Source organism: Silene latifolia, chromosome 11 (genome assembly GCF_048544455.1).
Source record: "Silene latifolia isolate original U9 population chromosome 11, ASM4854445v1, whole genome shotgun sequence".
NCBI classification, from domain to species: domain Eukaryota; kingdom Viridiplantae; phylum Streptophyta; class Magnoliopsida; order Caryophyllales; family Caryophyllaceae; genus Silene; species Silene latifolia.
The window spans coordinates 35,434,610-35,446,408 of record NC_133536.1 but is presented as its reverse complement, the minus strand read 5'-3'; the positions used below and the strand labels follow the sequence as shown (position 1 = coordinate 35,446,408).

The 11,799-nt window shown below is 37.5% G+C and overlaps 1 non-coding gene across 1 annotated transcript; it reads right to left on the bottom strand.

Moving 5' to 3' along the window:
• Nucleotides 1–1,809: 1,809 nt before the first annotated feature.
• On the bottom strand, nt 1,810–1,916 carry LOC141616676 (small nucleolar RNA R71). The gene has a single exon (XR_012531009.1). It is a non-coding gene; the product is annotated as a small nucleolar RNA R71 (small nucleolar RNA).
• Between the last annotated feature and the right edge of the window lie 9,883 nt (nt 1,917–11,799).

Genomic DNA, 11,799 nt, shown 5'->3' with positions numbered 1-11,799 from the left:
AGTCTAATTAGAAGAGCATGTTTTTCTTAGCAATCTTTAGTGTAGCTAATATCAATCAAATCTCTCTTTAATCTTATAATCAACATTTAATCAAGTTTTAATACAAGTTTTATTTCCTTAATATCTCCCTTGTTCATCCTTTATCTTGGGTAATTGAAGATTATTTGGGTTATTATTGGGAGATTGACAACCTTCCAATCAAGCATCAAGTACTTCTTTTATTCTTTGCTTTATTATTGGAATCATTAGTAGGTATAATTCTCTTAATCCCTTTTTAATTATTGTTAATCACTTTCATTTATTCATCATGTTTCACTTTGTTGGTATGATTGACAACCTTGCTAGCATGTTCAACATGATAATGAGTGAGTAGTTTCCTTAGCTAGGGTTAATGGGTAATTAGGGGAAACCAACATGGGGAATGATTCATGCTTAATTTAATATGTTTTCATAATTTATTTGCTTGCTTATTGTGATCTCAACTTATGCACATGTTATGTTTGATGAAATGTGAGCCTATGAATCCTTGCATTTTTTACCCATCACCTATCTTTTCAATGAGACTTGTAAGACATAAACCAAATCGAGTCTCATTAGACCATGCATATTGTTGAGTCGGGAAGATTAAGTCGACTTGTAGGTGTTGTACAATCTAATCGATTCGGCTCCGGGACCCAAACTTCCATAGGATTGTAAGATATAAACCAACTCGATCCATCACAACAATAATTGCTTGCTTATAATTTGAGAATATGTTTGTATCATCAATTCCCATGAATCCCCTATGACCCCATGACACCCTAGTGCTTTTTATCAATTGTTTACATCCCTTTTAATTCATCTTGCTTGTTTACTTTCATTGCTATTTAGTTTAGTGATCTTCTACTTCAAACCCCAAATTCTAACACCCTTAGACACCACTAGTTGCAATAGAAAATCTCATCTCAATTCCCGTCCTTTGGGATCCGACCTTTACTTGCCTCTTTACTAATTGTAGAGTTGTTTGTAAAGTTATAAATTATGTTTTGGTCCAGGTGCTCCTAACGACAAGTACTGAAAACTAAACCCCATTGAGGGATCACGACCAAAAATGGGCCCGTTGCCGGGGACGGTGTTAACTTGATTTAGATTTTCTTGTATTGTTATTAGTTGTGTCTTTCTTTGCCTTGGGGAAGTAAAACTCCTCAAGGTTTGTTCTAATTATTTTCGAGTTGTTTGATTTTTTTTTGCATGTTTAGAAGATCACAAGGTAACTTGTTACCCTTTGATCACGAAATTGAAAGGACTTTGACAACCAATAGAAGACTTTCTAGGAAAACTTTGAGAGGTATCAGTGAGGTTGTAGATATTCAACCAAATAATATTGAGTTCATCAACCCTTTTGCAAGAGAAGGTGAGGAGAACCCAACACAAAATCCAACACAAAATCAACCCACAATGCCTAAATTTTCATCACATTCCGTACCCACCGAGGAAAACCTACCCAATGGTACTCCCACACCACAACATCTAACCGGAAATTTTATTGCCAAATCCGCATTTATCCAATTAGTCGAAAGAAGCCAATTTGGGAGGATGCCTAGTGAAGACCCTCATTCTCATATGGAGACTTTTTGCGACTATTGTGATGCGATTTCTCAAACTGGTGTAACTCAAGACCAAATTCGATGGGTCTTATTTCCTTTTTCTCTAATTGGCACCGCGAAACAATGGTTGAAAGGCCTTGATAAGGCTACTCTCGGAATTGATTCTTGGAAGAAGTTGGCTCTAGCTTTCTACAAAAAGTTCTATCCACCGGAAAAGACAAACATGCTAAGAGCTCAAATTACGGGCTTTAAGCAAAGAGATGAAGAATCTTTGTATGAAGCTTGGGAGCGATTCAAAGGAATTTGTCGCTCATTTCCTCATCATGGACTTAGCGAGTGGTTCTTGGTAAAACAATTTTGGAACGGTCTTTATGAAGACTCAAGGAACATTCTCAACATGGGATCAAATGGAATGTTCACCGAAGTTGATGACAATCAAACTTGGAACAAAATTGAGGAAATGGCGGTCCATAACTCACAATATATTAGACCTCGGAAGGCTACTAGAGGAGGAAAGCATGAAGTGGACTCCATTACTCAATTGGGTGCTCAACTTAGTGCTCACATTGATACCATCAATTTGATGTTTGAAAAAGTTATGGCTAGACTTGAAGAAGCCTCAAAATCACCAAAGCATCATGTTAATGCCATGACGGCATCTTCATCAATCCCAAGTGGGATATGTGAGAATTGTGGAACTTTGGGACATGACCAAAGTGAATGGAGGGGAACAAATGAATAAGTAAATGCCTTTCAAGCATACAAGAGTGGTACCCCTTATTCAAACTATTACAATGAAAACACCAAATTCCATCCAAATCTCTCATACAAAAGCCAAAATGCTCAAAACCCTCAACCAACATACACCCCACCTCCCATGAGAAACCAAAATCAAAGACCCTTTTACAACCAAAACCAAGGTTACCAAAATCAAACTCCATACAATCAACAAAATGACCAAGGTTTTGATGTTCAAAAAGCGGTCCTCCAAATGCAAAAAAATCAACAAGAGTTTTTCACTCAAATGCAAAAGGATAGTCAAGCAAAGGAAATCACCATCAACAACATCCTAGCTCACACCAAAATGTTGGAAACCCAATTGACTCAACTAGCATCTTCAAGCTCACAAAGACAAAAGGGGCAATTACCACCTCAAAGTAATTCCCCAAGACATGAAACGGTTAGTGTCATTCACTTGAGAAGTGGTACAAGGTATGAAGCACCCGTTGAGGATGAAGTTGTGGAAGCTAGTGACAAAGAATAAATTTTGCAAAACTCCAAGGATGGAGAACCATCAAACGAAAAAATTTCAAAGAAAAATGAAGACAAGGTCAAGGAGAAGGAGCCCATTGTGATTAGACTTCCTTTTCCAAGTCGTCAAGCCAAGCCCAAATTTGATGACCAACTTGGAAAATTTATGGAAATTGTGAAGAATTTGGAAGTCTCGATTCCTTTTACGGAATTAATCAATCACGTGCCGGCCTATGTAAAATACATGAAAGACATCCTTACAAAGAATAATTCGATCCGGAAGCTTGAGACTATCGCCTTCACTAAGGTGAGTAGTGCAATACTTCAAGGGAGTTCACCTCCAAAACTTAAAGATCTGGGAAGCTTCTCAATACCGTGTACCATTGGCGACACCACGATCAACAAAGCCTTATGTGATCTAGGGGCTAGTGTGAGTGTTATGCCGTACTCGGTGAGTAAAAGGTTAGGGATGGGAGAGCTTAAATGCACCAATATCACACTTCAAATGGCCGATAGATCGACGAAGACACTACTAGGGATATGGGAAGATGTTCCCGTAAGAATTGGGAAATTTTTCATCCCGGTGGACTTTGTCATTGTTGACATGGAAGAAGACTCCAACATTCCAATCATTCTAGGAAGACCTTTCTTGTACACCACGGGTGCGGTGATTGATGTGAAGTATGGAGAGCTCACTCTAGAAGTGGGAGATGAGAGCATAACTTTCAATCTTGACAAGACCATGAGAGCTCCCCGTTTGCATGAACCATGCTTTATAGTTGATCATTATAGCCGAAAGGATGATAGGAAGAAGTCGGAATTCCAATGGAAGAAGAAAATTGATGATGCTCCATTCAAAGAGCAAGTGAATTGTAACAAAGAGAGCTTGAAAAGCTCACCAAAGTCAAGCAATGAAGAGGATGGCCTCATTGGCCAAGACAAGAAAGTGGGAGAATTGTCTCTATCAACTCAAGAGATCTTTAGTGACCAAGTAGATGAAGTTTGTGGTCTTTGGGACGATGAGTTCAAAGGGATTTTCAATTCCTATATTGGTAATGTTATCGATAAAGACCAACATGAAGAACAACAAGGGCAAAGGTCTATTGAAGATCTTTATCATGATAATGAACAAGCTTTTGACTACTTTTTCAAGGTGTTGAGCAACATCAACAACACCTTGGACATGCCCCCATGACATCTCACTAAGGATGAGATTTTGGTGGAGTCCTCCCTAAACCACCATTTGTAAATATTTCTAACTCCCTAACTTGCATTTTAATTCTTACATTGCATTTTTTGTCATTCTCGTATTTTTTATGCTTTGATCAAGATAATTATCATTTTTGAGAGAAGTGAGGGAGGGACTAATGATTTTATTGATGTGTAGTGCTTTAGCTTAGTGTGGGGATAGCATTTGCCTAGGCTATTCATGCCTTAGTAGTGCCCCTACAATGAAGAACAAGGGATTTGAAGAATGAAAAATGACACAGGATATGCAAGTGCACGGATGGAACTGAATCCTGTTAGAAAACTAGATCTATATACAAAACATATTCATATATGTTTTATTTTAATTTAGTCATAAAATTAAAATGTGATCTTATGCATGCAAACAATAATTAAAAGGAAGAAATCTTTATTCTTACATTGGTATTTTCGGATCTTAAGGGCACAAGAGAGTTCTCCTACTCTCTTGTTCTTGAGCTCTCCTTAATGGATGAACTAAGATTCAAGTGTAGAATCCCTCCCAAGGAATAATACCCAAGGCAAACTCTTAATCAAATTAATATTATGAATACTAGAATAATATTAATTAGTATCAAAATTGACCCAAAAATATTTGATTTGGTCTCTTAAAACCGGTTAAGAGAAGGAGAAGAGGGAATAAGTTTTTATCTCACTAAAACTCAATATTTTAGGTGAATGAATAATGATACACACTAGTGAATATCATAGTGTATATTTGGTAAAAATAAGAAGAAAAACCAAGGTGGTTTTCTTCTCAAAACCGGGTGGAAGAGGGGGAAAAAGAGGGAGCCAATGCATGCATGAGGTTGCCTTCACAAGAACAAGTAGGCTTTCATGGCTAGAATTAGGCAACCATGATCATGTTTTCCACTAACTCAATTAGCATAATATATTGCTAATACAACCCAATTATTTCGGCCAAAATAGATAAAATGGACTCCATTTTATTTTTGTCAAATTGTCACATGTCATATGTCACATAAAATTGTTATGTATTTTTAACATATTAAAAATCAACGTATTAATAAAAATACGTCATAGACAAAATCGACTTAGTAATTCATAATTACTTGTACCAAAATAATTTTACCAATTATAAATCACAATATCTTGTATTTATGATTAATTTATTCATTCAAATGCAATTGTTTCCTTAAACAATAATTTCATCCAAGTAATAAAACAATTCGATTACTTAGATCGTATCTTATTTAATAAAATTACAATGAGACACGTAAATATTACTTCCAAAATCGTCCGTCAATTTTAAGTAATTTAATTGACCCGTGTCGTCATACGATCAATTAAATGATCAATTAAGAGTGTTGCCCTTTAGGTATGACCTAAGAGGATCAACTGGTCACCACCGTCTTACGACAGTAATGTCAAACTCTAGTCAGCCAATCATTACCGATATGTGTGGACCAGTTGACAGTAAAATATTACTTCCCAATTGTATTCTATAAAATGAGACTTAAACATGTGATCATTATGATCAACAGTTGTGATCGCATTATTGTTGGAGGACACATATTCCAACAATCTCCCACTTGTCCTCGACAAGTGTGCCTCACCAATTCTCTTGTCCTATTGCTATCTCCCACTCAATGCAAGGTGTCTTTCAGGTCGTACTTGCAAGTGATCATATCGAGAGTGGTTTCCTCGATCTGGAGAATAACTGATTGACCGGATTTATCCACCATGGATACATTCCGAGCGTGGCCACGCATTTCCAGTTCATTACTCCTCGAGTGGCCCTGAGACATTGTTATAACCCTGACTAGGGGTGGACAATTCCTATCGCACTCATTCCCCTCGACTAGCCACAACCATCATAACCCAAAATGTGCCCATTTGACCCCATTTACGAAGGTCGTAGTAACACAAATCAAAGTTAATCTGAAACTGTGCCATCTTAGGCGAATAGTCTTTAGTCAAAAGAATTGACTCATTTGAATACTATAGTAGCTCTTGCCACGACCAGGCTATATAAATTTGCCAGAACTCTATAAGCGGTCATAAGGCCCGACAAAGTGTTCCTAACAGTCTGCCTATGTGATCGACTAGTCATCTCACATGACTCTATGGCACTTGAACTTGCCATCAATCACATCACACTCTAGTCACTTCGAGACGTCACCTCATACAAGTGACTATGGGCGAATACTATGTTAATCCGTGTTCACTTTAACCACTACAACCCGTTTGGATGTAACAATGTACAAATTAAAGATAAAAGACAAATGTGATTGTGAACATGAACAAAAACAACACTTTTATTTCATTTCAAAATCTAACAAAAACTTGGTACACGTTTAAGTCCCATGCACGCAACATGTCCATCATGTTTGGCCTGCGATAAAGGCTTGGTGAGCGGATCGGCTATGTTGTCATCCGTCCCGACCTTACAAATCGCTATTTCCTTTCTTTTAATGAAATTTCTTATTACATGATATTTTCTAAGTACATGTCTAGATCTATTACTAGACTTTGGCTCCTTAGCTTGGAAGATCGTCCCACTATTATCACAATAGAGAGTGATGGGATCATTGGCGGTAGGTACTACTCTTAGACCTTCCGTGAATTGCTCGATCCACTGACTTCCTTGGCGCTTCCGATCCGCAATGTACTCAGCCTCCGTTGTTGAATCCGCGGTTACAACTTCCTTGAAGGTTCTCCAGCTTACGGCACCACCATTGAGCATGAAAACGAAACCAACTTGTGATTTCATGTCATCTCTATCCGTTTGAAAACTCGAGTCCGTGTATCCATTAACACGTATGATGTGGACGATGTCGTCACTCATCCAATCAAACACATTTATAATACTCAACATACAACTAGTTAGCGGTAAGTCGAGGTCGATCCATGGGACGGTGTGCTTTGGGTTCTAAGTCTATCTATCTCAATTTATGCTAGTGTCACAATTGATGGGGTTTGTAGTTGTGTCTAGACTAATGCAAACAATAAGGTAAAACAAGCAATAAAAGGAAGGATGTAAATAATTGATAAAAAGTGCTAGGATATCATGGGTTCATAAGGAATTCATGAGAGTTGATCATACAAACATATTTCCTACTAGATGCAAGCAATTATTGTTGTGATGGATTGAGTTGGTTTATATCTTACAATCCTAGGGAGGTTTGGGTCCCGGAGCCGAATCGATTAGATTGTACAACACCTACAAGTCGACTTAAGCCACCCTACTCAACTATATGCATGGTCTAATGAGACTCGAGTTGGGTTATGTCTTACAAGTCTCATTGAAAAGGTAAGTGATGGTAGTAAATGCAAGGATTCATAGGCTTAGCATTTCATCAAACATAACATGTGCATGAGTTGAGATCACAACAAGCAAGCAAATAAATTATGAAAGCATATTAATTTAAGCATGAATCATTCCCCGTGTTTATTTCCCCTAAGTACCCCCTAATCCTAGCTAAGAGACTACTCACTCATTATCAAGTTTAACATGCTAACAAGGTTGTCAATCATATTAACAAGGTAAAACATGATGAACAAGTAAGAAAGATTAACAATAATTAAAACAAGGATTAAGAGAGTTATACCTATGGAGATTCCAAAATAATAATGCAAAGAATAATAGAAGAAATTGATGATTGATGGAAGGTTGTCAATCTCCCAATAATAACCCAATAATCTTCAATTACCCAATAATAAACTTGAATAATAAACTTGAACAATAATTAAGGAGAGATTAATGTGTAATTTGTGTGGAAAGATTGAGATTAATCTATTCTAATCTACTCCTAATCTAATCTAAGAGAAGGATTTTTCTAGCTAAAAAGATGTGTCAAAGGATTATTACAAATGGGGTATTTATAGTGGAAATTAGGTGGATGCATTAGGGTTAACTAAGGGCTAAACTAGTAATTACACTTTTGAGATTTGAGCAGGGAGAAGCCGGTATTTCTTGAAGGAAGGGCGTCTTTCTTTGAGGCTTGAAGAAGACGAAAATGCATTGGGCTGGAATCCGGGCGGATTAAGGTCGGGACGGGCGGATTCTGGCGATGGAATCCGGGCGGATTCTGAAGATGCAATCCGGGCGGATTTGGGAGAAGACGGGCAGATTCTAAAGATGCAATCCGGGCGGATTTGGGAGAAGACGGGCGGATTCTCTTTCAGTGAATTTTCTTGTTTTTCCCAGCCAGAAGACGGGCGGATTGGGGACAATCCGGGCGGATTAGGGAAGACGAGCGTCTTCTTCTCGGGACGCGCGGATTCCCGAACAGCTTCTTTGTTTGACCTCGGATTGTAAAACGGACGTCATTTTCTCATCCGGACTCCTATTGGAGTGATTCAAAAGCCTAGATCACTTGTTTTTTCGACGCCGTTCCATCTAGCATATTTTCAGAGCCAAAAGAGCAACTCTTGGTTTGCGTTCCGAGCCATTTTCTTCATGAATGGCTTCCTTGGTTTTCCTCCTTGCTTTAAACCTTATGACCCTTCTATATACTCTTTATTCTTACATCATTGGTCATTATTCTTGCCTCCCCTTCATACTAGTCCATCTAATATCATCAATAAGCTTCCAAATATGCACGAAAGACGGGAATTTCCGCCTTATTATCTCCTTTTCTACAAAACATATGAAATGCGATAGAAAAGCAAATAGGAAGGTTTTGACGTATAAAATGGCCATAGAATGTTATAATAGTATGCAAAATAGGCTCAATTAGGGGACTAAATGTGTGCAAATAATGTTCACATCAAATATCCCCAAACCGAACCTTTACTCGTCCCGAGTAAAGAGGTGACTAAAACTAGACCTTTATTTAAACTATCCTACTAATATAGCCGATATGAGACAATTAGCGGGTCTCACTCTGCCCCTTCAACTCACAACAAGGCAACCATGAGGTAGGATGCCTTCTTGCAAGGCAAGGTGGGGCTTGCCAAAATGGCGACACATCCAAACATTAAAGCACATGAAATCAAGTAATGGATGCATCTACAAAAGAATAGCCACTTTCCTCATCTTAAGTGGCAGAAATTATCTACAAGGGAAGCAATTCAAGGGTACACACTCCTTCATAGATGCAATTTCTTCAAACTACTAAGCCTAGAAGGATACCAATAAATCACCTCCAAGTTGTGTTAAGCTAAGGTACCTTTGTCCTCAATCGTTAAATGCTTTTGTCAAGAGTAGACTCCCTATGATGTTAGAAACACTAGAGGATCGCGGAATTCCCCCTCTTGCCTAGACAAGAAGAAGGGTCGTCCCTCTCTACCATGCACAAAAATGGATACGATGGATAAAGGGATCAATAGATATTTGAGTTTCACTTTGGGAGTTTGCATTTGTTTTTGTTTTTTTCCCCCCAATTTCTTGTGGCATTTGACATTTGAGAACACTTTCTTGCCAATTCTTTTTGATTTTTGACATTTCAACACTTGACAACTTTTTGCATTTCTTTTGAACATTTTCAAAGTCACCCCATATGTAGTGAGAGTGCCTTATATTTGAAGCATAGGAGTTCTATTTTTGCTCCTCTTTTCATTTGTTACATTTTTGCAAACTTTCTTTCACTTTTCATTTCATTGAACTCAAATTGATTTCTTTTTGTGCTCATTCCCTTTTATGACAAAAATGTGGTAGAACATGGATGATGGATGGGTGCATGGTTTCAAGGGTCACCTTGGAATAAACGGTAGCCAAGGAGTTATCACACCACAAGGTACTCTTGACTAGGCCTTAATCCATGGGTCAAAGGATACTAGCATGACACATCCTAGGGTGTTTTACAAGCATTCTAACAAGCAAAGTCTTAAGAAGAAAAAGCATCTACTAGGGCCTATATACACTTGTCAAGCTTCCCAAGTAGACGGTTTCGCAAAATTTCTAACATGCAAACTACATGCCATGATGCAACTAACATATAAACATCCTAATGCAAATGATTCTACCAACTAATATGCCAAATAAACTAAATGCAAGTCCTAAATTCACATTGTTATACCGCATCAATCAAAATAAAGCCACATAGTCATTAACATAAAGAGGAAAAAGGAGATTGGAAAGATCATACCATGCGGTCTTCAATATCCTCATGTCTCGGATGTGGCGTAGTCAATCAATGTGAACAAGGATGAACAAACACAATATATACAAGACTACACTACAAAGGAAATGAACATGTTTTTGAATTTTTGGATTTTTCAAATTTTTATGGTTTTTGTTTTAATGAAATTAAAAGACATATTTTTGGGATTTTTCAAAATTTTTCAATTTTTATCTTTTTTGGAATATAAATTCCCATCCCCCACTTTATTTTGGACATTGTCCTCAATGTACATGTAGGAGTAGGAATAAAGAGGAAATACATGTTTTTGGATTTTTGATTTTTTGAAATGAAGTACAAATGCAATGATATGATATGAATGAGTGCATGCTCTAACTAAATGCAATTCTATATGGAATATATAACAAATGAATGCAATCTACATTAGATGATGCATGATTTTTAGTGAACTATGGTCACCTATGATCAAACCTCCCCAAACCGATTTAAACACTATTTCTAATGTAGAAATGAATAGGTTTGGCCATTAGTGACTATGCATGAATTCTAGTCTATATGCAACTATCTACATGAATCATATGAAATATATTACAATGCAAACTAATGTAAATGAACTAACTAATGCAAATGCAATATGAAATATAATACAAATGCAAGCTAAATGTATATGTATATAACTAAATGCAAGTGTAAATGTAATGCAAAGTGAAAGGAAAGGATATCTTACAAATGGTGGTTTGAGGGAGGACTCCACCAAACTCATTCCGTCTTGCCATGATTATTGATGTTGTCCATGTTGCTTAATGCTCTCAACAACCGGTCAAAGGCTTTTGAATGGGCTTCATATAAGCACAAATAGGACATTGGCGATGTCAAAACGTAGTTTAGCCATCTTGGCTTGGAATAGAACTTGCCGAACACTCTCCCATTTGTTTTGCCCTTGGCACTTGGCTTCTTACAATGCTTCAAACTAGCAAGCACATGATTCTTGTCAATATAATGTATGAAGTATTGCCCATATTCATCCGGAGGCTTCCACTCTTTACCATCTCTTTCAAATTCTATGATGATAGAGCATTGATTCATCAATCCTTCAATAGTATAAGGAGAGTTCTCATTTCTTTGATGAGGGGATAGCTGAAGGATAAGATGTGGAGGAGTCAACTTCTCACTATTGAGGTCATTCATGCTTTCATTTTCTTCACTTTCTTCTTGACCCTCCTTAGAACTTGAACCATTTCCAAAGAAAAGAGCTTCAATTTCTTCCAAATTATGATCAAAGATGCCAACATCATAGTTTTCCTCTTGGCCTCTCAATTCTCCAAAGATAGCAAGTTCAAATTCATCAACCTCTTCTTTCCAAGTTTTACCTTCACTCCCATAAGTGCCAAGGGAGCACACTTCCTCTACATGGGTCATAGAGGGAAATTGTGGTGGGAGGTCTTCCTCATCATCATCATCATAGGTATCCCAAATTGGAGAAGCAAGGCTAGTGTGTGAGCTAGATTCATTAGACAATTTAGAAAAAGTGCTTGTCTCATAATTGGCCTTCAACTCACATTCATCATTGCTCTCCACCCCAACTTCATCATGCTTCAATTCATCATCCACTCTTGGTCCATAATCAATCAAGCACTCCACTTCCTCAAAAGTAACATCTTCATATTCAC